A 23,342-nucleotide genomic window follows, 5' to 3' on the forward strand; every position below is an offset into this window, starting at 1 on the left:
AAGAATTCCACAAGAAAAATAGACATCTCAAGTTTTATTCAACGTTTATGTAAGATAGACTAGTTAGGAAAAGAATGATTCATTTTCTTTTCAGGTTTTCTGGAAAGCACATACAAGATTGAGTAGAGTTGTAAATCTATAGATAAACAACACAAATAAAATCAGAAATAGTTGGAGAAGATGAAAATTTACAAAAAAAAAATAACAAAGCTATACTTCTGACTCATGGAAAAATGACTAATCTTTTAGTGATCTGAATATGATCCTAAAGCAAGATAAATTAACTATTTTAATGGTTAAAATTACTGCTATTATTTCCCTTTTCTTGTTTCCAAATTAGTAAGCATAGTTGAATAGGAAATACTATGCAGTGAATAATTTGATAAGTTTATCAATTCAATTCATGAGATTACAGAATATAGATTTTTGCCAGAAGAGCTCTGCATATTGAGCCAGACATGTTATAACCTTGTTGAAAAAACGCTGAGAAGTCCTCTAATTAGTTCCAATTGAGTGGGATAGCCTCCAAGATGATTTGTGACTGAGAGACAGGGGGAAGAACTCTTGTCAGAAGAGCTTCCTAAAAATGATCAATGAAAGAGACTGTTCTCCACTTTCTTTCCAAGCCATAGGCTTTAAGACCAGAATGCAGAAGGGCAGGATACTTCCTTTCAGGATCTCCCATTTGACAAATGAAAAAATGGTCAAATTTTAAATGAAATATATAGTGAGCTACATGTGCTTGCCCATAGGTCATGACATAATTGAATGATAGATCGCTGCACACCTTCTTCTGCCTCACTGTTTAGTTTTCTGACCAAAGCAGAAAATAGATTTTCTAAGAATGAACCTTCTCAGACTTAAGAGTTACTTCACAGTTAATACAAAATTAAAAAATTCCTATATTTCCTAAATATTTCCTTAACAGTATAATCCTTAGAAAAGAAAAAGGATAACCCAGGAGAGAAAGGACAAAAGTCAGGCCAAGAGCCAGATAGATGCCTGGACCTTACCAATTTTCCATACTCTTGCTTAGTGGCTAAAGATCTAGGAAAAATGGAGAATGCTAGCACTCCCAAAGTTTCTTTAGATTCTGGGGAGAGTCACATAGATTATATGAATAATTTTGGTTTCTACATTTATTAAAGATCTCCTGTGAATCTTTAGTGTCTTGTTTTATTTATTTTTCTGTGGTGGATACAATAAAGGCTGTACAATAACCTATGTCCAGAATATACATTTAGTAGCGCTGAAGAGTTTTGTATTTTTTTACCCATGTAATAAAAGACAATTGCTGCTGGGCCTTGGGGCCTAAAGGTTAAGAGTACTTGCACTGTTTCTCAAAACAGTCCCTAGATCTGGACAAATTCATAAGGATCTGGGTAAAGCCCTGAGGGAAACCTAACCCTTAACAGTTGGTATCAGAATCTTTTTCTTAAATTCTCTGATTCTTTTCCCCTTCCACCCTAGAGTCCTAGGGGAGAATCACATAAAACTTATCCTTGGATCATATCTATTAGTGTCTCCATAAAGTAGGCTGGAGGAGTACTCAATATACAATGTAGATCAGGCCTTTATTTCTTCCACACAAAATAAATTATTAAAACAAAAAAATACATAAATCACATAATTATCTGCTATAATATTGTTCCAGAAAGCTGACTATTAAAATATTAAAACTATCTATGCCTTAGTAGGACAGCTAAACAGAAATTTCAGTGTCACCTCAGCTCTGCATGGTTTTAACAACTTTCTCAAAATTTATGTCTTCGAACAAATCAGACAAAAGCTTATTCTCAATCTCTGTTTAGTGATCAAACTCCAAGAAACAATTTGGAAGACAACAAGAGGCCCAAGACCCCAGTTAAAGCTAACACAGGTAGTACTGGCTTTAGCTGATTTGTGTCAGCAGGTGCCATTTCTCTAAGCAAAAGAGGTGCTGCTTCCTCTCTAAAAGACACTTCCCAAGTCAAGTGTGTTCTCCACTTCTCCACCGTCTCTTCAGTGAAGAGGGAGGAGTATTGAGCACCAGTGGACAGTCATTCTTTTAGATTTCTCTTTAGTGGGTGGCTTTTTCTGTCTCAATCATCAATCCTCACTGATATTTGATATTCCTCTGCTCTCCCACTATAGGAGCTTAAATCAAATTTCACAAAGAAGCTAATCGGAAACTTATATCAGTAAGGTAAGATTCATGACCTCAAGGATGAACATGAACATTCCTGAATGGTTCAGAACCATGAACTATAAGAAATTCTATAGGTAGAAGGCAGAGGAAGTATAACATTTATTCAGGCACAAGAGAATCCAATCTCAGGACCAGTAATTCCAATTCCATATAGTAGCAATAATATTCCAAAACCACTAAGCCCAGCTGTATTGGTAATTAAGATGGGCTTTTAGCACTTATTCAATCAAATGCCCTTGAAGAGTTTGGTCTTTGTTTCCTTGATTAAGTCAGGAGTCCTTGATGACCTCCTTGCCTCAATGGAAAGCCTAGTTTACATAGGTTTGAGCAACATATTTGTGACATCAGAGGCTTTTAGACCATGTGAGTTTAAGTTGAATTTTTGTGATGCTTTTAGGTCATGTGGATGAGTAGCATGTGTGACTCACCTTTGACCCTGAACAAGACATATAAACTCAGAGGCTGTCATTCTCCCTTGGGGGCTTTGAGCCACAGGAAGAGTGGCATGTGACTCTGTGGCAGCCATTGTTATGAGCTCCCTGGCTCCTGAACTCAGATACAATATGAATTGTATTTCGTCTGTTTATATTGTATCTTTGTAGTTTGTTTGTATTTGCTATGAAGTTCAGGGTCCTGGCTTTTCCCCTGAACTAAGTGAATGATGTTTGTATGTTGATTTGAAATAAGATTGTTAACCCTCTAATGCTACTTTCCTTAGTGAAGCAGATCAAAAGCACGTGTCCTGGAAGCATCTGTGTTGTTGGGCTTCTGTTGGTCTTTCACCCCCACAGCAGCTGCTAACTGAATTGTTGCAACAAATGGCATAGCCATGATGGGATCTGCAGATTAAAAGGAAAGTATGGTGTTTTGGGGTACTGGGGTGGTTGAATGTTTCCCAGGTTTTGGATTGCTCTTTGTACTTGGGGTGACTGTGGTTCTTTGGAGTCACAGGAGCAACAAAGGCCTGAAGGCAGTGAACAAGGCACTGAACAAGGCAGTGGCAATTATGGGAATGGTTTCCCAATAGCCCAGAGCACAGGCCCCGGGAGATAATCCTTCCTTCCCACATGGTACTAGTACTCTGGAGGAGAAAGGCCAGAGCAAACGCTGTGGGAAAAAAGGCCAGGTTTGGGGTAGGGTTGGATGACCAGAGCCAGGGTTTGAGCTGATAAGCCTGGCCCCAGAGGGCTGTGCTGAAAGGGTGAATGTTTTGAGACTATATTGTATGAGGAGTTTTGGAACAGGAGCAGAGAACTGCCTTTGTACAGACTTCAGATAAAAATCAGAGAATGTCCTTCGTGCATATTTGGTGGGAGCAGCTGGTGAGGAGAGAGAAATATTGGACCGTGGCTGCCAACATATTGACCCACACAGAGCAGAAGACTGCTTACATGGGAACTTTGAAAAGGTGAAACCTGCGAGCTGCCTTGGAGCTGACTTTGAGCTGAGGATATGTCTACATCACAATCGCCATTCTGGCAGAAGCCAAGAGATGCCAGTGGGAGCTAGAGAACCAGGACCCCAGCGGCTTGGAAGTCAGCCCTGGGGCAAGATGGAAACTTTGCAGCAAGGAGCTAAGTGTGCCTTTTTAGTGCCTTCCCCTCAGGTTGTTTGGGACCCAGGAGGGAGGGGTGAATTTGTTTATGGTGGGGTGGGGGAAATGCCTTGGACCCCCAGGGACCCCACCCTGTTGGCTTTATTGCCCAGCCGCCCCTCAGGATTTGGAAGAGGGGGCTGGAACAGTATGGGGAGAACAGACTCACAGCAAAACTTTATTTGGACTTTTTCTTTGAGTTAGGAAATTGGGTGCCAAGAGGAAAACTGCAACAGCAGTGTGGGGAAAAGGACCCACCCTCAAGAAGTACTTTACTTGGACAGTATGGTTGAAGAGATTAACTTGCTCCGACCTGGAGTGGATGGTGTATTGTAAACAAGTATTTTGGGAACAAAACTGAATGATATGTTTTGTTTTGTTGTAAATATGTTTTACTTCCCTTGTTGATGGGATCACAATGCATAATGCTTCTAAATGCCATTTAATTTAGATTTTTGTTAGGCCATGGATCTTGGAAGGGAATGCCTGTCAGTTGAGAATCACTAAACATGTTGTGGTATATTATTGTGATGAAATACTATTGAGCTATAAGAATTTATTAACAGGATGCTTTCAGAAAAACCTGGAAAGACATGTGTGAATTGAGGCAAAGTCAAGTGTGCAGAACCAGGAAAATATTGTACATAATACAAAATAAATAACAATATTTTATGATGGTCAACAGTGAATGACTTAGCTATCCTTTTTGTTGCATGTGTTTTGTTTCACAACATGATTAATATAGAAATATATTTTGTATGACTACACATAAATAACTTTTATCAAATTGCTTTTATTCTCAATGGGGTGGAGGGGTGCAAAGGTGAGAGAGAATATAGAAATCAAAACTGTAAAAAATGACATTTAATTTTTTACATGTAATTTTGAAAAATAAAATATTAAAATAAAAAGGATATTTTGGAGAGCAATTTGAAAAGATTAATTATTTGAAAAAATGTTATGAGTTTTCTTTTTTCTCAAAGCAAGGTTATTAGTCATGGGAAATACTGAGACAGGGTTCATACATGAATAGAAATTTATACTAAAACAACTAAAATATATTTATTTGGAAAGCACTAAAAATATGATCATAGATATCCTAATTTAAAGTGCTAACACACATTTCTGGGGACATTCCATTTTTCTATATCTTGGATTAGCTAAATTGATTCTTCCTTAAAGACTGCAAAATCCTAGTCTTGTGTTATAATGAAAGCTGTAGCTAAAACAGATTTAATAAAAGTTATCATTTTTAGAAAAGGAGAGAGTAAAGGCCATAATATGAAACTTCTTTGGGGGCAAGTTACTTTTATACAATTGAAATGGACATAGTTAAATATGATACAGTTAAAATAAATCCCTGATGAATATTAACATACCACCATACAGAAGGTATTATCCAAATTAGGAAGAATACTTCACTTTGTTTTTACCTTGTAAGTTTTGGCACCATTAAGAGCTTATATAGGTATTTGCTACATGGTTTTTGGATCATCAGTGACTCAGGAAATATTTCTTGTGCATATACCCGACCTACTAATGATCATTTTCAATAACCTATTTCTGATGCATAGTATATATGTTATGTTTCTGCCTTTCACCATTCTTTCTTTCATGAGGAATCCAGGTCAATTATAATCATTGTCAGAAGGGATTTGTGAAAGATAAATTTTGAATGACTTCATGAAATCCTATTTTGATGATTCATCATTATGTATAAATGACCCATGTTTTTTCAAGGTTATAGTTTTATAGAACAGGGCCTAGAAGATTTTCCCATGCTGCAAAGATGTTGAACAGAATCATGAAGGTTGGATTGTATCTGTTGTACAAGGACCAGCCTGACAGTACTGAAAGCCTTGTCACCAGTGGTAGATTCGCCATTTGATAATTGCTTATTTGAGTAAAACAATCAATGACACCAAGAAAAATGTGGAAACGCCCTTAATCCTTTATGATCCTCTTGGATTTTTGAAATGGCAAAGGGGCAGAAAAAAGAGGCAGGAGACACACAGAATTACAGGTTTGTAGGCTGTCTGTATGATTATGTTATATTGTGTTGTATTGCATTGCATTATATTGTATCATATCATATCATGTTATATCATATTATTGATATGATATGATATGAGATGAGATGAGATGAGATGATACTATGGGGCTAAATAGACTAGCTCCTGCTGTTATAAATGAAATTACTGATCCAGTGACTAACAAGTAGACACTTTACTAGATGTTATGATCATAGCAGTTTTTCTAAAATGGAAAATTCTACAAATGAAAACAAAACAAAACAAATGTTGGAAATGGAAATAGGGTAGACGAACTCTTCTTCAAGTGGCAAATAATGGAGTTGGAAGAATCGGATTTATTTTGTTTCCGAAGGCAACAAGGAATATTATTTCTTAGGAAATTCAGTCATATCGTAGTTCTCAAGATGTGTATTAAATTCAATTAATTTTATTATTTATTTTATTTTATTTTTATATTTATTTATTATATTATATATTATATATTTATTTATTACATTAATTAATAAATTTAAATTTAATTATATTTAAATAACAACTATTTACTAAGCACCTACTACATTCAAAGTACTGTGCTAGGGATAGAAGCTAAACAAATTTTTTAAAGAGCATTATTTTTAGTTAGGTTATAATATGCATGCACTAACATATGAAGATATATATGCGTGTATGTACACACACACATAGTATACTAAATAATTTCAAGAGAAAAAGACATCTAATAATCAAAGGGAGTGGAGTTGTCTATATATTGGTTGTGGGACACCATTGCTGCAGACAGTAAGGAAATAAATGCTTGTGAAATACTAGGTAATTTATATAAAGCAAGTCAAGATATATTACCATACTCAGCGACTCTATTGAAAAGATAGGCTTTGGTGGGGATGGTAAAAAATATCGGAAAACAATGTTTAAGAGTAAGAAAAGGGAAAGTAAGAAAGGGGACACACACACACACACACAAAACACATACACACATATACACACATATACATATGTTTATATGTGTGTATGCATGTATACACACACACACAAACAAAAGAGAAAATAGAGGAATTTCACACCCATATGTCATAAATATGTTCTTTGAGAAGAGAATTGGAATGGGTTGTACTAGTGAGACATAGATATCATTTTAAAAATGAAATTTATAACATTTTAACAGACAGGATATGATTCAAAATGTATATGGAAATCATTTGCAAATTAACTTTTTATTGTTGAGATCATTGGATTATTAGAAATAATATTTTAAAGCTAATGTGAATAATTTAGACTAAATAATATTAAAAAGCTATGAGATGCAACTGAGGAAAAAACAACCTGGGCCCCAATTAATTAAAAAAAAAGAAAACAAACTGAGAATTCTCTAAGGAAATTGAATTAATATAAATCCATCTACACAAGAAATCAAAAGAGTCTAAAAACTTCTGTAGCTGGAAATGCTTCTCCTTGCCAGAAGAGACAAAACAGTCAAAGGCAACACCAAGTTAGAGTATTTCCTTACTTATAAAATCATCAGAACCATGACAGTGAAATACATTTAGTTATGTTGTCTCATAAAAGCCAGGAACTATGGATAAAGCAAAACAAAACAAAAGAATTTTACAGAAATCTCATCACCCAACTAAGCCCTATTATCCTAAAGGAAATGAAGGTTTAAACTGCAGGAAAGACAATAAACATTTTAAAATAGTGAGATCTGTCAAGTTTTCTAAACAATTTCTTTTCACCACCAGAGTGCAACTATTACTTAGAGCTCTAACATCAGAGTGCCCAATGTGCTGTGTGTGAAATGGTAATGATGAAAAAGAAAACAAGAGCAGGTGGAACAGATAAAGCATACAAAACTGATATTTGTGTTTGAAATAATACATGTTCAAGGCAACTGAGGAATCAAGCCTCAAGATATTCAAAAGAGGGGGTTTCTTCCCCAATTAATATGTGGTCAAAGAATATGAGCAGGCAGTTCATTGCCTTCACAATGAGTGGTTAAAGGAGGAAAAGAGGGAAATAATTTGGAATTCAAAATCTTTTCTAAAAGTTTAAATTGTTTTTAATTCTAATTAAAAACATTTTAAAAAGAAAGAAGGAATTAGAAAGAGGGAAGGACGGGGAAAGTATGGTAAACAGACAAAGAGATTATTACCGAAGAAGGATGAGGAAAAAAATAATCTCTATGCCTCGATAGATACTGTCTCATCTCTGGAAAAATTTAGAGAAGAATCTGAATATACATATTAATGAAATTAATTTTAATTAAACATTTTTCAATATCAATGCATTATTTTTTCCTTCCCACTTTTCCCCATTGTGGAGGAGCAGGAAGAGAAAAACAAAAACGTTGTGATAAATAAATATATACATGTGTGTGTGTGTGTGTGTGTATGTGTGTGTGTGCTTGTGTGTATGTACACACGCAGACATCCAAAATAGATCCCCTTAATGGCCATGTCCAAATATGTGTGCCATTCTTTAGATTTAATCTGTCAATACTCTGTGAGAAGATCAAGTTGTTTTATTTACCCTAAGTCATCTGGAATCATGGCTAGTCAGAGTTATTAATCTTTCAAAGTTTTCAGTTTTACAGTGTTATTGTTTTAACATAAAGTGGTTGGTCTCATTGAACTGTGGATCATTTCATGCAAATCTCAGATTCCTCTGAAACTGTCCCCTTCATCATTTCTTACTGGACAATACTATTTGTTCACCCATTTACAAATTTATGGGTACCCAATTATTTGTTGATTCTTCACCATTAGAATTATATAGCTGCTACTGATCTATCTGTACATTTCTTTCATGTTCCTCTGCCTTTGAGATTTTTGGGATATAGGCCTAGTAACAATTTTGTTGGGCAAATAATTTAGTAAGTTTTGGGGCATTGTTCCAAATTTATTTCCAGAAAGGTTGTACCAATTCCCTGTTCCACCAATAGTGCATCAGTTTGGATATTTTCCCACAGCCTCTCCAATATTTGTCATCTTTTTGGTGAATCTGATAATCCATGAGTGTGAGATGGAACCTCTGAGTTCCTCTCATTTGTACTTCTCCAGTTACTAGTGATTTAGATTTTTCCATATGAATATGAATTTCTCTCCCTTGAGAACTATCTGTTCATACTCCTCAATCATTTCTCAACCAAGGACATCAAGGTTATTCTTGATGAAGGTTTCAGATGGGAATAGGAAGGATTTTATAAACATGGTTCTGTAGTAAATATCATTGCTATCATACTTTTAGAACATATAATTTCACACTTTAACTATTTGTTAACTACAAAAAATAATTTTATTTAATAAATTTCCAACTTAGAGGATTTCCAATAACAAAATAACTTCCATGTACATTGCCATGATTATGTAGGATTCTTTGAAAGATATGGACATAATGAGAACTATATCCAATCCAATTCAATAAACCACTCTTAAGTGCCTACTATATTCCAGGTTCTGTACTAACCTATGGGGAAACAACTAATAGATAGCATGTTACTGGCCTCAAGGAGTTTATAATCTAAGAGGTAGAAGGAGACAAAATTCTCAAATAGAGGCTGTAAAGAGTGTGTGTGTACGTATATGTGTGTGTGTACACATGCAAGATATTGTTCCACAGAGTTCAAAACAGGCAGTGCAATCAGATGCAAAGTGGAATCATCTGAGAGTCCATTATCTGCCCTCTATAAAGAAAGCCATTGGGAGGAGTTTGGTACACCATTCTCTAGTCCATGAGTCAAAAATGGAGATCTACACTCATTGAAGATAATTTTTTTCTTCATGGAAGGTATTAAGCATGGAGTTTAAAAGGCAGAGAAATTTCCTGTAAGTTTTGTGGTCCTTTAGCTCTTCTTATTTTTCGATGACACTGGGAATTTAATTAGGCCACAGAACAAAGCCCAGCCTCCTAAATGAAAAAATTATTACCCCAAAATAGTTTAACTATCCTTACAGGAAAAAAAAATAAAAGAAAAAATAGTTGATGAAGAACACCTATTATCCAGAACGTGATGTACGGTCAATTGGATCACTGACAGGAATGGTCTAGCAATCCAAAGGAAACTATAATGAAGGATTTAACTGACTCAAGAAAAGTTTGCAGGAAGATTTTTGGCAGCAAATGGAAAAGTACGGTTAGAGTTAAAGTTGTATTATATCTGTATACCGTAAAATGAGGGAGAAAGAGTCCAACCTATTCCTCCTCCAGGTGATGAGGAGGAAGAAGGAGGCCATAGTGGTAGAAATTCAGAGCTGTCAAATCAATATTCAAAGAATGAATTTGGTTATACTATTTGTGAGGTGTGGGGACAATGAAAATGATTTAAAAAGTAAAACAAAAAAGTAAATTTAAAATAATAGAGTAAAATAGGCATGCACCCAACATGGCAGAAGGGGAGGAGGTGGCTCCTTCATCCCATGACTAGTGGGCTGGAGGGTTGGTGGTACCTCTAGGACTCAGCCTAATCCTAGCAGCTGGGTAAGCCTCTCCTTCTCCAGTCAAGACATGGTGTTTCAACAATCCAGCTAGCAGCTGTTGTAGGGGGTGTAAAATCAACAACAACGAGCTCACAGAGCACTGCCAAAGCCCAGGTTCTTTTGATCTGCTTTACTAAGGAAAGCAACATTAAGGGTTGACGGTCTCACTTTAATCCAGCATAAAAAAATAACATTCACTTAGTTCAGGGGAAAACGCCAGCACCCTGAACTTCAGAGCAAATACAAACAAATTACAAACCTTGACAGACAGTCCAAATACAATTCATAGTTACCAACATCTAAGTTCTGCCTGGGAGCTCATAACAAGGGCTGGCCCAGAGTCATGCACACCACCATGGCTGTGGTTAAGAGCATGGAAAAAGAGAAAGCCAACCCCTGGTGTTATATCTTTTTCAGGGTCAAGGGTGAGTCACAAATGCAACTCACCCATGTGACCTGAAATCGTCACAAAGAGATGACTTAAACCCATGTGGTCTAAAAGCCTCTGATGTCCCAAACATGCCACTCAAACCCATGTAAACTAGGCCCTCCCCTGAGGCAAGGAGGTCACCAAGGACTCCCAATCTAATCAAGGAAACTAAGGCCAAAATCTTCAAGGGCACTTGGTTGAACAGAGTGCTAAGAGCCCGTTTTGATTGCCAACACAGGCATGTCCCCTGAGGAGCAAGGAATATCAGGGGCTTGCTAGGGCAAAGCCTTGGGAAGACCCTAGATACTCTTATACAAACACTGTATACAACACTGTACAATGATGGACCCAGAAGAAGAGGAAGTTATGGAAGAAATTACATTTATAAGTAACACTCTTGGGGCAGCTAGGTGGCACAGTGAGTAGAGCACCAGCCCCAGAGTCAGGGGGACCTGAGTTCAAATATGGCCTCAGACACTTGATACATTTTCTAGCTGTGCGACCTTGGGCAAGTCACCTAACCCCAATTGCCCTGCCTTCCCCCTCCAAAAAACAAACAAAAAAGTAACACTATGCTGTCTGATGTCCATCTAAATATCTGAAACAAAAGGTACCTCATGGTGCCTCTTGATGCTGTTGTCCAATCTGTTTTTCTGTCACAATTTAAACTGTGGAAAAGAGATTCTTGGAAAGATACTAAAGTTAAGGGTAAAAAACAAAATGACATCTGAATAGAAAATATTGTATATAGTGACGGAAGTATTCAGAAATCCTGTGGCAAGAATAGCAATGGTATAGATTTTAGGAACAAGAATAAAACTCAAACTCACCCTTGTATGAAAATAGAAGCTCTATTAAGTAATGATGGTGACTTGGAAGTGGTAAGAAGACCACAGGTTTTCTCTGAGACAAAACAAAAAGAACCATCAAGAAACAAGATATATCCTAGAATTCTAACCTAGGGAGCAGAAAATTTCCATGAAGAACAAGGAAATATCTACCACAATATGGCTAAAATAGAGCATACCATGGCCACCTCTCTGTAAGATGTTGACAAACAGGTGTGGCAAGGAGCTTTCCTTCTAGCTGACTACATCCTGTTCCAATGTGACCTGTTCAAAGATTGCACTATCCTTGAGCTTGAGGCTGGCCCCGGGATTGCCAGCATCATCACAGCAATGGTTGCTAAGGTTGTTTATTGCACAGATGTGCGTGAAGATCTCCTGACTACATGTGAACAGAATGTTGCCCTAAACAGGAAACTGACTAAAACAGAAGGAGGTGCAATTAAGGTTAAAGAACTAGATTGGCTGAAAGATGCCATTCACTGATCCTCAAGTTTCTTTCAGTTGGTCTGAAGAAGAAATTTCTGTCTTATATGCTCATACTATCATCACGATGGCAGCTGATGCTTTTTATGATGATGACATCACAGATGCTTTATAACACTCTACAGAATTACTCACAATTTGAAAAATGCTTGTACAATCTACTTGTTAAGAGAGAAAAAGGCTAAACTTCACGATTAGACATTTGGACATTACATTTGAAGCTTATAGTCACTTTTGATATTCCTTGAATGACCTAGAGATGGCAAAATGAAGTTTATTGTAGAGCAATTGAAGCTTCTTTCCCCCAGTTCTTTGTTTATGAACACGTAGCGCAGTCAGAACTCTGGAAGATTGTTGCTACACCAATTAAGTTGATACTCATGTGAGCAAGGCTGAAAACATTCTCCAAAATTGGTTTATTATAGTTCTTTCTAAACTGTATTTTCAATAAAGTCAAAAGTCACGAAAAAAAGAGTAAAATAAAAAGAGTAAAAACAAAATGAATTAATCATAAAGAAAAATGCAAAGAATTATCAGAATCTACTATTCATGGTATATTCCAGCAAATCAGAATGGAAAAGAAAGAAAAATCTACAAAACTATAAAATACCCAGATTAGAACAGAAAACAAAAAGAACACTTAAAAGAAATTCAAATCACTGTAAGTTAGTTACTGAGGAATATGAGAGTGAGTCAAATGGCAGAATTTGGTCCAGTTGGATTTATAGGAGAACACCAATCACTTTATAAAGAAATTAGTGTTTTTCCTATTAAAAAAAAGGTTCACTACCACTCAGAAAAAGAGGCCTACCCAACACTTTTTTATGAGACAAATATAGTTGTAAAACACAAATAGGGGTGGATAAAGCAAATAAAGAGAATTACAGTTTGGTAAATATGATTCAGTATATTTGCACAAAATTCAAATACATTACAGCAGTGTATCCAAGGGAATACACACACACACACACATACACACACATATGCACACACACCATATTTTATTTACCAAGAATACGCATTAAAAAACAGTATATAATCATATTAAAGACAAAAAAACATCCAATATCAGGTGATTCTATCAATAAATATTGAAAAAAGAACTTTGATTAAAAAATTTATTTATACTAAATTTCCATCTGTCTTACTAAGATCATATTTATTTCTTGTCTAAAGTTTCATTCTGTTATCTTTCCTTTGAGTGGTTGAGGAAATAAGATCAGGTCATTAAAAAATTAATTAATTAATCTATCTATATAGTTTTTATCCATATATTTATCTGTTCATTTATTTGGAATTCTTTCATTATTTAATTCGTCTTTTTTGTTTTTGTTTGTTTCTTTATCTGTTCACTTTCCTTTTCTGTTTCTAAGATTTCTGTTTGGCTCTGAGGAGGACAAAAGGAAAGGTAATGTAGATAAAAACAACATTGTGACCTGCTATGTGAAGCTTTGTTTTATGTCTTGCTTGAAGTTTTGTTTGTTTGTTTTCTTCTGCAAGTTGATTGTATTCACATATTATTTGAGCATTAACAGGGAATTGTTGAATTCATTTAACTTTAGGGATCTTGGTTGAGGGGAAGAAGCCAGCTCATAGGATGAGGACTAGATGACTTAAGATGTTTAATTTCTGTAAGCTTATATTCCATACCATACCAGTGGTCTACAGTAAAAATTGTAGTCAGTCTAATCACTGTCAGTTTAAGAATGGCAATGGCAGAATAGTTCATGGAGGCTGGATATCTTCTTTGTTAATTTTCTTTTTTATCATGATTTGAATGGTCATTCACTGTTACAAACATTTCTTTCTAAAAGTATTTAATTTATTTATTTTCAGTTTTCAACATTCATTTCCATAAGCTTTAAATTTTCTCCTGCCTCCCCTCTCTCTCCCCAAAATGGCATGCAATCTGATATGGGCTCTACACATATATTCCTATCAAACACAATTGCACATTGGTCATGTTGCATAGAAGAATTATAACAAATGGGAGAAGCCATGAGAAAGAAAACAAAGCAAAAGAGAAAAGAGTCCACTTCGCTCTTCATTCCAACTCTATAGTTCTTTCTCTGGGTGGGCATGACATTTTCCATCATGAGTGCTTTGGAAGTTTTAGGTCCTTGAATTGCTGAGAAGGGCTAAGTCTATCAAAATCAGTCCTTGCAAAATGTGGCTGTTACTGTGTACAGTGTTTTCCTGGTTCTGCTCACTTCATTCAGTCTCAGTTCATATAAGTCTTTCCAGGTTTTCCTGAAGCCCACCTGCTCATCATTTTTTATGCCACAATAATATTCCACTAAATTCACATACCACAACTTGTTCAGCCATTCCCCAATTGATGGGCATCCCCTCGATTTCCAGTTCTTGGCCAGCACAAAAAGAGCTGCTATAAATATTGTTTTACATGAGGGACCTTTTCTCATTTTTATGATCTCTTTGGGTTACAGCCCTAGAAGTGCTATTGCTGGGTCAAAGGGTACGTGCATTTTTATAACCCTTTGGACATAGTTCCAAATTGGTCTCCAGAATGGTTGGATCAGCTCACAACTCCACCAACAATGAATTAGTGTTCCAACTTTATCACATCTTCTCCAGCATTTATCACTTTTCTGTTTTGTCATGTTAGCCAATCTGGTAGGTGTAATGTGGTACCTCAGAGTTGTTTTGATTTGCATATATCTAATCCATAGTGATTGAGAGCATTTTTATATTAATATATAGATTTAGTTTCTTCCTCTGAAAACTGCCTGTTCATATCTTTTGGCCATCTATCAATTGGGGAATGACTTGTATTCTTGCAAATTTGACTCAGTTCTCTATATATTTTAGAAATAAGGCCTTTATCAGAGACCCTAGTTGTAAAAATTATTTCCCAGTTTTCTGCTGCTCTCCTAATTTTGGTTGCATTGACTTTATGTAAAAACTTTTCAATTTAATGTAATCAAAGTTATCTGCTTTAGATTTCATAATGTTTTCTCTCTCTGTTGGTCATAAATTCCTCCATTCTCCATAAATCTGACAGATAAACTGTTCATTGCTCCCCTAATTTGTTTATAATATCAGCCTTTATACCTAGATCTTGTAACCATTTGGACTATATCCTGGTATACTGTGTCAGACACTGGTCTATGCCCAGTTTCTTCCATAAAGGCTAGACATCTTTATCAAGGGGAGCTAGAGTGCCAACTGATATTCCAACAATATAATAACCACTCTCTGAACTGGTTCAATATTGGCAAATCATGTGGAAACCCCACTCTCTCCCCTAAACCTTCCCCACAAGGCAGAGTACACAGAGAATCAAGTCGGGATAGTTGCAGGCATCATGGAATACACCCTTTAGTATTACTTTCAGCAGAACCAGCAAATAGTCTTGACATAATCACAACAAAGAGGAAATTTTTAAAAGTATGATAGCATAGATAGATGGACCAGGTTATAAACTATGGAGAGCTAAAGTTGAAGTTGATCACATGAAGAGTGTAGTATGCAGAAGGATTTTTCCATCAGCAGGTTATGTTCCTTGATCACAATGATAGGTAGATCAGGAAGTCTGCTAGCTACATGATAAGGTAAAGACCAGTTGATCAGGGCTCCCACCCTGTAGGATCCTGAGATAACTGTGTTAGTATTTAGTGTATGATGTTGTCAGCTTATATGACCTAGACCTCCAAATTCAAAGGAGATAGGAAATCAAGTTTTTAGGGAGTTTTGTCCCTAAAGTTACTAAATACCTATTGTTGGTTTGTGCCACTAAATACCAGTTATTCCCTAGCCCTATTCCTTCCCATTCCCTAACCCACCAGATTGAATGCACACTCAACACAGGTTATGCTGAGGGACCAAAAGAATGTCACATTCAGAATATACACTGACTTAAAATCATATACTTTATTGTAGATATTTGACTCAGTCTGTTGGAGTACAGCTCTTGAAAATCTTTGTAGCTTTGATGTTGAAGAATATTTATAGTCTGAGATCTTAAGTAATCTCTTATTTTGATGTACTTGGAGCATACCAGAATTAAAACTGGTCTCTCATTTTCTTTGTCCTCAGTTTGTACTTTGTACTGGTTTGGAATATATTGCAGGTTCTAACAAGAAAAGTCGTCGCTTGAAATAAAACATAATAAAAAAGGTAACCAAGCAGGACTGTGGCAATGAACATGAAAATACTGTATTCATCTACAACCAATGATAATTTAAGTTATATTCTATATGAGTTTGAACAATTGTAGAAAGTACAATTATTTCTACAATTATAAATACTACATGATTCAAACATATCATATAAGTACAGCAACTTAAAATGCTTACTTATTCAGATACACACACATACATACGTACATATCAGTTATAGAACTTACCTTTCACACACATACACAAAACATGTAACATGTATACATGTGTATCTATATGTTTGGATAGATAAATAGATAGATAGATAGATAGATAGGCAGACACATCTCACTCATTTAAATTTAAACCTTTGTTTTCTGTTTGGTGATTAGTTTACTTTAACTACAACATTTCATAGATGGAGCAAAATTCAGCTTGTGTTGGTACAGTTGCATTCTAATTGCAGGGACCTATTTAAAGGATATGGATGGCACTAGACAGGGTAATGGGTTATGTCAAAGTGAAATGGGAAAATGATTGTGAGCATGGTAAACTAAGATGAAAGGAAATGAATGATCAATTTATAAGAAGACTTTTATTAACAATGGTTACTATGTATCTCAGCTCTGACATGTTATCTATTGGACCAGTAACTTAAATTCTCTGGGTCTTCATTTCCACACCTTTAAAAGAAGAGGGTTAGACTAGTTAGGTAAACAGGTCTCTAAGGTATCTTATAGCTTTAAATCTATGAAACTAAGCCTCATGTTTTGAATGTTGAGAGTTCTCCCCTTCTTATTCTTTACACTATTACACCTCGAGAATGATATGATGCAAAAGCCATATTCATGGAGAAGGGAATTTCTGAGATCCTCACCTTTCCCCACCCTCACTCTGTTGATGAAGCTGTGGTCCAGAGTTTCAAGGTCTATATAATCCTGTGTACCTCTGTCTTCAATAGCCAGTTTTCTTAGAGAGTGATTGAAAGTCCACTTTCATGGATGTAGGTAGATGGGAGGTTTGTGATGTCATCAACTTCTGGATTTCCTCCTGTTCCACTTAGAGTGGCAGAAGAGGGAACAGAGAGGTCAGCATTCACTCTGGTGAGTAGGGATTGAGTTTTGCTACTGAGTCATCTACTGGAATATACTCCTAAAACTATATTGCTTTCACTACCACGACATCAAAGTGATTCGCTAACAATACTTGCATCTAAGATGAAGGAGGACATTTCAATAGATGGGTGTGGGATCAGCGCTAATGTCATGAATTTGGGAATGATAATATTAATAATAACAACAATGATATTATTCTATAAGTACATTTATATAGCACTTGCTACATGCCAGGCACCATGTCAAACACTTCAGTAATATCATCTCATTTGATCTAACAATGACTCTGGAAGGTAGGTTCTATAATAATCCTATTACATGATTGAGGAAACTTCGGCAAAGAGATATTGAGTGGCTTGCCCGGAGTCAGACAACAAGCAAATGTCTGAGGCTGGATTTAACCTCCGATCTTCCTGACTGTGGGCCTAGCAGTCTATCCATCAAGCTATATAACTACTCTTGTACTACCTAGCTGTCTCAATATAGTAGTAAGCTGTCTAAATTTACAACTGGGCTCTCTCCCACTTCTATGAATTGATGGAAGGTTGTCAGCATTTTCATGGTAGCTTATAGGATGTTATTCGTGCTTTCAGTGTTTCTGTGCTTATGGTTTGTAGCGAGAACTTTGTGCCTTCTTCATTTTCTGTTGGGTGAAATCAAGATTGTTTTATATTTTATATGGATATGTTACTTTGAGTGCTAGTGTTAAACTTAGCTGTAACATTTCCCAGAAAAACTCTGAAAGGAGGTAACGATTAGACAAAGGACATTTGGGATGAGCCCTCGAGATGGGGCCCTGTTTATATTAGCCCAAAGATTAGTCAGGGAGTAGTGGGAAGCTCAGGTGCTAGGTGACATGTGCTTTCTCTTAAACTGTTATAGCTAGCTCTCAGAGAGATTGCTTTTTCTGCATTCATCTCACTTAAATAAATGCTTTTGATGAAGCCCTTGTAATGCAGCCTAAGTAGCACACTCTGTTTAGACTGCTTTAAAATGTTTGACAAGATCATGCTTTAAATGCTGAGTTTTTTCCCTCTCAATTCATTCCTGGGCTTCTTAGAAATACAAAAAAAAGAAAAAAACTTTTGTACTTGTTCATCCTCAAGTGTTTGTCAATGTGTTAAAAAGAAGTTTCAGAGCCACAGCTTTATAGAGTAGCTAAGAAAGGAGTCAATATTTTCACAAGGTTTACCTTTCATAGCCAACACAGATTGTCAAATGAAAACTCCTGCATAAAAAGTCAATTACAATTTTTAAAAGGGCATTGTCTATTTGTCCAGCAAAAATTGTGTGAGTCAGACAATATGAAAATGTCATTCTTGTATCAGTTGTGATAATAGCAGTATTGCTGTAATGAGAGCAAAGAGGGAAGAAAATGGAACCGACTTATTATCTGCCATACTGCCAATATGGTGTGAGAAAGAACAGAGCAGGGAGTCAAGGAAACTTCACATGTGAAAGACTAATGCTGCTCAGTCAAACAAAAGATAAAAGAGAATTGGAGGATCAAACAGAAGGAGGCAAAAAAGTCAGAGAAGTACAAGCTATGATGGCTTTCAGAATTTTTCATGAAATAGCAGTTGTTGGGCAGGACATAAAAGGCAACAACTGTCCTTTAATGGTGCAAGCTGTGGAGGCCCACTTAGCTTGAGCAGTCCATTCAGTATTTTCACCTCAGCTGTCTTCTGAATGGAAATTTATTTCAGTGCTGCATGTAAATGAAGTCATTGAAATTGTATCTTTCACCTCAGAACTTCAGGGAACTAGTAGATTAGTTTTCAATTACCTCCTAACAGTGGTAGCTTCAACCTCCCACAACCTGGAACCTTCCTATCTGGTGTTATCTCAAATTACTACCTTCCACATGTATTATACTTGAATCAAATGGGACCACTCACCCTTTCTTTGAACAAAAATAGCCTCTGCCAACCTCTATACTTTTGTTTTCTCAGTTCTCTATAATTAGAATATTCTACTTGCTGCCCAGTCTAACAATGAATGATTAAATGAAAGTATGAATCAGTCATCATTTATTCAATGCCTATGTGCTAGGTAGTGATCACATAAAGACAAAAAATAAGCAGTGCCTTTACTAAGGAAGGTTACATTCTTTCAGGTGGGAAAAAAACATTTATACAAATATACAATAGTTATGCTTAATAAGTTAAAGGTGGTTTTTATGGGGAGTCACTAGCTGCTAGGTGGAACAGGAAAGGCCTCAAGTAGCAGGTCGCATTTGAAACTGAGTTTTGAAGGAAATTAGGAATTCTGTGATGCAGAAATGGGGGGTGAGTGGGGTATTATACCATATTATGCTAGACAGTCACTGTAAATGGATGGATACCAGAGATGGAATGTGACATGTAAGGAACAATGAGAATGACTTTGTTTATAGAATGAATCAAGGAGAACAATGCATATTAATTTCGAAAACACAGATTAGAAGCAGGTTGCGAATGACTTTAAATTTCCAGCAGAGGAGTTTGTGTTTTATCTCAGAGGTAATAGGGAAACCCAGGGGTATATTGAATATGAAAGTGAGATGGTCATTTCTTTGTTTTAGAAATGTCATTTTGATGGTTCCATGAAGGATGGATTAGAAAAAGGAGAAATTTGAGATAATGAGACCATTTAGAAAGTTGTTACAATAGAACAAGTAAGAAATAATGAGGGCCTGAACTAGGTAGGGAAGCTGCCTATTTTTAAAAACCTAGTTACATCCTTCATGAAACCTTCTCTGAATCCCTACTGAAAAGTGTTCTTTCCTTAGTGGAATTGTGGATGGTAATTTGTAACTATTTTAATACTCATTGTGGGATGTCATAGTTGAACGGATCTCAAAGGACATCCACTCCAACAATATTTAATTAATTAACTAATTAATAATAACTGAGGAAACTATCTGAGCAAAAGTAATTTATTACCTAGGCAGTCAGAACACATGGGTCAGTGGACTCTCCAGTAGTCCAAAAACCCACGATGCAGGGTAAAGCAGAATTTGTACATAAAAAAAAAATTAATCAAATGATACCAATTAATTTTAATGAAATTAATAAGGCAAATACAAACCAAGATACAGAATTAGGTAACCAATTTTATAATTGGAGGAAAGGTTAGAGACTTTCCAATATGGGACAGGGAAAGAATGAGTTTTGAGTTAGGAGAGGGACGAGTAGGTTTCAGGGTCCTAATTTCATAAAACGGAAAGATGTTGATTAATTACAACCACCTGAATTTGTGAAACAGTAGGTAGATCATATAATCTACTTTTCCAGAAAAACACAACAAAACACCAAGACTGAAGAGAATCCATGTGGTAGCACAAGATGGAGTCAGTGTTCACAAAATAGAATTTAATTGGATTTCTTGGTTCTCACACTAAATAAACTCTATTTTACGCATGGTCTTCACTTTAACTCATCACAACCAATCATTCCATTTTTTCTTAAAGAATTCTAGTGAAGAAGAAATAACCACTTGCTGAGGAAGTACAGTCCAATTGTGGATAACATCAATTGTTAGAAAGTTTTCTTTTTTCCCCCTGACATGAAGCCTATGGTATTAATTTTTTATGTCTGAACATTGTTCTTATTTCTTCTCCCTAGGGTGTTCTTCCACATGATAACCCATCAAATATTGGAAGACAACTACTATATTATTTTTAAGTTCTGATGACAGACAATTTTATTATTTTCCGTACAATTTCCAGTCATTTTGTCATGTTAATTAACCTCTTCCATAGCCTCTCAACATTATCAATACTCTACTTTTTTCTTCTTAAAAATAAGTTTTTGATATCTTCTGTATTTTGCATTGTCTTGCTTATCTGACATATCCCTCTGCCTCCCCTTTCCTGAGAATCATCCCATACAACAAATAGTACTTTAGAGAGGGGAAAAAATCAGCAAAATCAATCAATACACTGATAAAGACCAAAAACATGTGCTTTGTGTAATACTGTGAACCTCCCACCTTCATGGAGGGGTTTTTTGTGGGTGTCCTTTCATATTTCTTCAATTGAGTCCTACTTGATCCTCATAACTAAGCAATTTTATCTCCTTTTCCCTTATCTTTATGCCTTGATTTTTTCTCTTTTGTATTATCTATGTTGCTAGAATTTCTAGAACTTTATAAAATAATAATGGGGAAAGTGGGCATCCTTGCTTCAGTTCATTTTTATTGGAAAAGGTTCTAGTGTATCCCCATTGCATGTTCTGTTTTAATTTGGTTTTAGATAATTATTTTTAGGATATTCCAAAAAAAAGTCCCTCTATGCCTTTATTTGTTGAGTTTTTTTAGCATAAAAGTATATTGTACTCTGCTAAAGGCTTTTCCTTCATTTATTGAAATTTTCATTTTGATGTTTTGTTTTTCATATGATTAATTATGCTGATTGTTCTCCTAAATTTGATCTATTCTTGTATACTAGTTATAAATCTCATTTGGTCACACTGAACCATTTATTGGACAAATTGTTGTGGTCTGTGTGGAAAGATTTTGTTTAATATCTTTGAGTCATTATAGTGATATCGGCCAATAGTTTTCTTTCGGTGTTTTATCTTTCCATGGTTTAGGTAATGGTACGATATGTTTCATGAAAGGATTTTGGATGGGTATTTTTCCCCCAAATTTTTGATAATTATTTGAAAAGTATAGGTATTAACTCTTCTCTAAAACTTCGATTGAAGGTACACCTCTGTTTGTGTGTGCATGTGTGTTCTCAGTTTTATTAGCATATAACTGCATAATATGTTCCGACTTATTTTATTTCTTATGATTTCACTATGGTTTCATCTTGCTTATTTGCCATTTTGTGGATTTGATTTTCTGTCTCTTTTCAATTACATTAGATAAGGGTTGGTCACTTTCATTAGTCTTTAGAAAATCACCTTATAGTTTTGTCATTTTATGTGTGTTTTTTTGTTTCTAATTTACCTTTTCTCCTCTAGTTTTTAATATCTCATCTTTGTATTTTAGGTTTGTTTATTTGTTGGTTTTCCATTGTGCCTCATTCCCAGAACAATACCAATTATTGCAGTTCTCAGAGAGGACCCTTGCCTTGGTGGAACCCTCTCCCTTACCAAGTCCTTGTTTATGCAGGACATCACTGATATTTACCCTTCCCTCACTATATTTTCTTTTTCATTAGCCTCAAAAGTCTCCTCCCTGTATTCATGTTCTCCCACTCCCCAAATTACCAGTTGTCCCCAGGTTTTCCAACAATTCTCTCCCAAGATAGGCCAAGTAGATTTTGCAAGTACCAAATCCATTGGTCCACTCACAATGCAAGGTCGCCATCTCCCTTCATAAAATTCTCTATCTACTCATGAGAATATTCATAAGTAGAACCCCTTTCCATAACCAAAGCAAGTCCTTTTTCCTTTCTACCTTCTTTCAGTCCTTACTACCTCCTCCTCACCGGTGTAAACTTGTCTCTTTCTGAGACCACATTGGTCATCTTCTCCTAACAAGCTTTAGATTTGAAACCAGCACATCGCACATTCCCTTCCAGTCCCATGCTCTCCTCACCTTTTCATGTACCTCTCATGTTGTAATGTAATTCCCCCCAAATTAGTAAACAAACATTAATTCACTTGTATTCAGGATGTTGCCTTACTCTTTACATTTAATATCCCAGGTCTACCTCTTCATAGTTACTTCCACAGGAATTCTGTCATCTGTGTCTCTTTGTGTACATTTAGAAAGCACTTTCTTACTAATATCTCTGCTATCATTCTATTTTTTTTTTTGCTATCTTTGGATGCTCCATTTATTCACTTCTTCTGTATTTCTGTTTTCTGAGGTGTACACAAAGCAAATAATCATTTCAATTTTTTCTAAACATTTTTCAAAAGGCTTTTTATTACTGAACATTTACCTTTTTCCATGTCTGGTTATGCTCATGTTAGCAGGGTAGTTCACCTTGCGCTATAGCTTGAGCTTCATTTTTCTTCAGATCACATTATTCCACTCTCTCCTACATTTTTAGTGGATACAAAATAGTCTTTCATAAAGTTCAATTTCCTTTCCTTTATATTTGAAACTCTTTCATCTTTTGATTCCT

The 23,342-nt window shown here is 35.7% G+C and overlaps 1 pseudogene; it reads left to right on the forward strand.

Annotated features, from left to right (window-relative positions):
- Positions 1–11,053: 11,053 nt before the first annotated feature.
- On the forward strand, positions 11,054–12,431 carry LOC118841882 (annotated as a pseudogene).
- Positions 12,432–23,342: the final 10,911 nt, after the last annotated feature.

Source organism: Trichosurus vulpecula, chromosome 1 (genome assembly GCF_011100635.1).
Source record: "Trichosurus vulpecula isolate mTriVul1 chromosome 1, mTriVul1.pri, whole genome shotgun sequence".
Classification (NCBI taxonomy): Eukaryota; Metazoa; Chordata; class Mammalia; order Diprotodontia; family Phalangeridae; genus Trichosurus; species Trichosurus vulpecula.